Source organism: Mixophyes fleayi, unplaced genomic scaffold (assembly GCF_038048845.1).
Source record: "Mixophyes fleayi isolate aMixFle1 unplaced genomic scaffold, aMixFle1.hap1 Scaffold_37, whole genome shotgun sequence".
Lineage (NCBI taxonomy): Eukaryota > Metazoa > Chordata > Amphibia > Anura > Limnodynastidae > Mixophyes > Mixophyes fleayi.
The window spans coordinates 828,254-835,652 of record NW_027447687.1 but is presented as its reverse complement, the minus strand read 5'-3'; positions in this window follow the sequence as shown (position 1 = coordinate 835,652).

Sequence of the window (7,399 nt, the reverse complement as noted above, 5' to 3'; positions counted from 1 at the left end):
TTCGAATCCTGATTCAATTTATGATTCATGATTCGATTTAAGATTCATGATTCATGTCATGATTCATGATTCATGATTCATGATTCAATACACGATTCATGATTCATGATTCAATTCATGATTCATGATTCATGATTCGATTCATGATTCATGATTCATGATTCAATTCATGATTCATGATTCATGATTCATGATTCATGATTCAATTCATGATTCATGATTCATGATTTGATTCATGATTCATGATTTATGATTCAATTCATTATTCATAATTCATGATTCAATTCATTATTCATAATTCATGATTTATGATTTAATTCATGATTCATGATTCATGATTCATGATTCATGATTCATGATTCAATTCATGATTCATGATTCGATTCATGATTCATGATTCATGATTCATTATTCATGATTCATGATTTAATTCATGATTCATGATTCAATTCATGATTCATGATTCATGATTTATGATTCAATTCATGATTCATGATTCATGATTCAATTTATGATTCATGATTCAATTCATGATTCATGATTCAATTCATGATTCGTGATTCAAGATTCAATTCATGATTCAATTCATGATTCATGATTCATGATTCAATTCATTAATCATGATTCATGATTTATGATTCAATTCATGATTCAAGATTCATGATTCGATTCATGATTCATGATTCAATTCATGATTCATGATTCATGATTCAATTCATGATTCAATTCATGATTCATGATTCATGATTCATGATTCAATTCATGATTCAAGATTCATGATTCGATTCATGATTCATGATTCATGATTCATGATTCAATTCATGATTCAAGATTCATGATTCGATTCATGATTCATTAATCATGATTCAATTCATGATTCATGATTCAATTCATGATTCATAATTCATGATTCATGATTCAATTTATGATTCATGATTCAATTCATGATTCATGATTCAATTCATGATTCGTGATTCATGATTCAATTCATGATTCAATTCATGATTCATGATTCATGATTCATGATTCAATTCATGATTCAAGATTCATGATTCGATTCATGATTCATGATTCATGATTCATGATTCAATTCATGATTCAAGATTCATGATTCGATTCATGATTCATTAATCATGATTCAATTCATGATTCATGATTCAATTCATGATTCATGATTCAATTCATGATTCATAATTCATGATTCATTAATCATGATTCAATTCATGATTCATGATTCAATTCATGATTCATGATTCAATTCATGATTCATAATTCATGATTCATGATTCAATTCATGATTCATGATTCAATTCATGATTCGAATCCTGATTCAATTCATTATTCATGATTCAATTCATGATTCATGATTCGATTCATGATTCTTGATTCATGATTCATGATTCGATTCATGATTCATGATTCGATTCATGATTCATGATTCATGATTCAATTCATGATTCATGATTTATGATTCATGATTCAATTCATGATTCATGATTCATGATTCATGATTCAATTCATAATTCATGATTCATGATTCAATTCATGATTCAAGATTCGATTCATGATTCTTGATTCATGATTCATGATTCAATTCTTGATACATGATTCGATTTATGATTCATGATTCATGATTCAAGATTCATGATTCATGATTCATTATTCATGATTCATGATTCAATTCATGATTCATGATTCATGATTCGATTCATGATTCATGATTCATGAATCAATTCATGATTCATGATTCAAATTATGATTCATGATTCAATTCATGATTCATAATTCATGATTCCTGATTCAATTCATGATTTATGATTCAAGATTCATGATTCATGATTCCCTTCATGATTCAATTCATGATTCGAATCCTGATTCAATTCATGATTCATGATTCGATTTATGATTCATGTCATGATTCATGATTTATGATTCATGATTCAATTCATGATTCATGATTCATGATTCAATTCTTGATTCATGTTTCATGGCTCAATTCATTATTCATGATTCAATTCATGATTCATGATTCGATTCATGATTCTTGATTCATGATTCATGATTCGATTCATGATTCATTATTCATGATTCAATTCATGATTCATGATTAATGATTCATGATTCATGATTCAATTCATGATTCATAATTCATGATTCATGATTCAATTCATAATTCATGATTCATGATTCATGATTCAATTCATGATTCAAGATTCGATTCATGATTCTTGATTCATGATTCGATTCATGATTCATGATTCATAATTCAATTCATGATTCATGATTCATGATTCATGATTCAATTCATGATTCAAGATTCATGATTCAATTCATGATTCATGATTCAATTCATGATTCATGATTCATGATTCGATTCATGATTCAATTCATGATTCATGATTCATGATTCAATTTATGATTCATGATTCAATTCATGATTCATGATTCAATTCATGATTCGTGATACATGATTCAATTCATGATTCAATTCATGATTCATGATTCATGATTCAATTCATGATTCATGATTCAATTCATGATTCATGATTCGATTCATGATTCATGATTTATTAATCAATTCATGATTCATGATTCAAATTATGATTCATGATTCAATTCATGATTCATAATTCATGATTCCTGATTCAATTCATGATTCATGATTCAAGATTCATGATTCATGATTCAATTCATGATTCATGATTCATAAGTCATGATTCATGATTAAATTCATGATTCATGATTCATGATTCATGATTCAATTCATAATTCATGATTCATGATTCATGATTCAATTCATGATTCAAGATTCGATTCATGATTGTTGATTCATGATTCATGATTCATAATTCAATTCATGATTCATGATTCATGATTCATGATTCAATTCATGATTCAAGATTCATGATTCGATTCATGGTTCATGATTCAATTCATGATTCATGATTCAATTCATGATTCATGATTCATGATTCAATTTATGATTCATGATTCAATTCATGATTCATGATTCAATTCATGATTCGTGATTCAAGATTCAATTCATGATTCAATTCATGATTCATGATTCATGATTCAATTCATTAATCATGATTCATGATTTATGATTCAATTCATGATTCAAGATTCATGATTCGATTCATGATTCATGATTCAATTCATGATTCATGATTCATGATTCGATTCATGATTCAATTCATGATTCATGATTCATGATTCATGATTCAATTCATGATTCAAGATTCATGATTCGATTCATGATTCATGATTCATGATTCATGATTCAATTCATGATTCAAGATTCATAATTCGATTCATGATTCATTAATCATGATTCAATTCATGATTCATGATTCAATTCATGATTCATAATTCATGATTCATGATTCAATTTATGATTCATGATTCAATTCATGATTCATGATTCAATTCATGATTCGTGATTCATGATTCAATTCATGATTCAATTCATGATTCATGATTCATGATTCAATTCATGATTCAAGATTCATGATTCGATTCATGATTCATGATTCATGATTCATGATTCAATTCATGATTCAAGATTCATGATTCGATTCATGATTCATTAATCATGATTCAATTCATGATTCATGATTCAATTCATGATTCATGATTCAATTCATGATTCATAATTCATGATTCATGATTCAATTCATGATTCATGATTCAATTCATGATTCGAATCCTGATTCAATTCATTATTCATGATTCAATTCATGATTCATGATTCGATTCATGATTCTTGATTCATGATTCATGATTCGATTCATGATTCATGATTCGATTCATGATTCATGATTCATGATTCAATTCATGATTCATGATTTATGATTCATGATTCAATTCATGATTCATGATTCATGATTCATGATTCAATTCATAATTCATGATTCATAATTCAATTCATGATTCAAGATTCGATTCATGATTCTTGATTCATGATTCATGATTCAATTCTTGATACATGATTCGATTTATGATTCATGATTCATGATTCGATTTATGATTCATGATTCATGATTCATGATTCATGATGCAATTCATGAATTATGATTCATGATTCGATTCATGATTCATGATTCATTAATCAATTCATGATTCATGATTCAAATTATGATTCATGATTCAATTCATGATTCATAATTCATGATTCCTGATTCAATTCATGATTTATGATTCAAGATTCATGATTCATGATTCACTTCATGATTCAATTCATGATTCGAATCCTGATTCAATTCATGATTCATGATTCGATTTATGATTCATGATTCATGATTCATGTCATGATTCATGATTTATGATTCATGATTCAATTCATGATTCATGATTCATAATTCAATTCTTGATTCATGTTTCATGATTCAATTCATTATTCATGATTCAATTCATGATTCATGATTCGATTCATGATTCTTGATTCATGATTCATGATTCGATTCATGATTCATGATTCATGATTCAATTCATGATTCATGATTAATGATTCATGATTCATGATTCAATTCATGATTCATGATTCATGATTCATGATTCATGATTCAATTCATAATTCATGATTCATGATTCATGATTCAATTCATGATTCAAGATTCGATTCATGATTCTTGATTCATGATTCGATTCATGATTCATGATTCATAATTCAATTCATGATTCATGATTCATGATTCATGATTCAATTCATGATTCAAGATTCATGATTCAATTCATGATTCATGATTCAATTCATGATTCATGATTCATGATTCGATTCATGATTCAATTCATGATTCATGATTCATGATTCAATTTATGATTCATGATTCAATTCATGATTCAATTCATGATTCGTGATACATGATTCAATTCATGATTCAATTCATGATTCATGATTCATGATTCAATTCATGATTCATGATTCAATTCATGATTCATGATTCGATTCATGATTCATGATTTATTAATCAATTCATGATTCATGATTCAAATTATGATTCATGATTCAATTCATGATTCATAATTCATGATTCCTGATTCAATTCATGATTCATGATTCAAGATTCATGATTCATGATTCAATTCATGATTCATGATTCAATTCATGATTCGTGATACATGATTCAATTCACAATTCAACTTATGATTCATGATTCATGATTCAATTCATGATTCATGATTCATGATTCATGATTCAATTCATGATTCATGATTCATGATTCAATTCATGATTCATGATTCAATTTATGATTCATGATTCAATTCATGATTCATGATTCAATTCACGATTCAATTTATGATTCATGATTCATGATTCAATTCATGATTCATGATTCGATTCATGATTCATGATTCATGATTCAATTCATGATTCATGATTCATGAATCAATTCATGATTCATGATTTAATTCATGATTCATAATTCATGATTCATGATTCAATTCATGATTCATGATTCAAGATTCATGATTCATGATTCAATTCATCATACATGATTCAATTCATGATTCGAATCCTGATTCAATTTATGATTCATGATTCGATTTAAGATTCATGATTCATGATTCAATTCATGATTCATGATTCAATACACGATTCATGATTCATGATTCAATTCATGATTCATGATTCATGATTCGATTCATGATTCATGATTCATGATTCAATTCATGATTCAATTCATGATTCATGATTCATGATTTGATTTATGATTCATGATTTATGATTCAATTCTTTATTCATGATTCATGATTCAATTCATTATTCATAATTCATGATTCATGATTCATGATTCATGATTCATGATTCATGATTCATTATTCATGATTCATGATTCAATTCATGATTCATTAATCATGATTCGATTCATGATTCATGATTCATGATTTAATTCATGATTCATGATTCATGATTCGATTCATGATTCATGATTCATGATTCAATTCATGATTCATGATTCATTATTCATGATTCATGATTTAATTCATGATTCATGATTCAATTCATGATTCATGATTCATGATTTATGATTCAATTCATGATTCATGATTCATGAATCAATTCATGATTCATAATTCATGATTCATGATTCAATTCATGATTCATGATTCAATTCATGATTCATGATTCGATTCATGATTCATAATTCATGATTCATGATTCATGATTCATGAATCAATTCATGATTCATGATTCAATTCATGATTCATAATTCATGATTCATGATTCAATTCATGATTCATTATTCAAGATTCATGATTCATGATTCATTTCATCATACATGATTCAATTCATGATTCGAATCCTGATTTAATTTATGATTCATGATTCGATTTATGATTCATGATTCATGTCATGATTCATGATTCATGATTCATGATTCAATTCATGATTCATGATTCATGATTCAATTCATGATTCATGAATTATGATTCAATTCATGATTCATGATTCATGATTCAATTCATGATTCATGATTCATGATTCAATTCATGATTCATGATTCAATTTATGATTCATGATTCGATTTATGATTCATGATTCATGATTCAATTCATGATTCATGATTCATGATTCAATTCATGATTCATGATTCAATTCATGATTCATGATTCAATTCATGATTCATGATTCATGATTCATGATTCAATTCATAATTCATGATTCATGATTCATGATTCAATTCATGATTCAAGATTCGATTCATGATTCTTGATTCATGATTCGATTCATGATTCATGATTCATAATTCAATTCATGATTCATGATTCATGATTCATGATTCAATTCATGATTCAAGATTCATGATTCAATTCATGATTCATGATTCAATTCATGATTCATGATTCAATTCATGATTCGTGATACATGATTCAATTCATGATTCAATTCATGATTCATGATTCATGATTCAATTCATGATTCATGATTCAATTCATGATTCATGATTCGATTCATGATTCATGATTTATTAATCAATTCATGATTCATGATTCAAATTATGATTCATGATTCAATTCATGATTCATAATTCATGATTCCTGATTCAATTCATGATTCATGATTCAAGATTCATGATTCATGATTCAATTCATGATTCATGATTCAATTCATGATTCAAGATTCGATTCATGATTCTTGATTCATGATTCGATTCATGATTCATGATTCATAATTCAATTCATGATTCATGATTCATGATTCATGATTCAATTCATGATTCAAGATTCATGATTCAATTCATGATTCATGATTCAATTCATGATTCATGATTCATGATTCGATTCATGATTCAATTCATGATTCATGATTCATGATTCAATTTATGATTCATGATTCAATTCATGATTCAATTCATGATTCGTGATACATGATTCAATTCATGATTCAATTCAT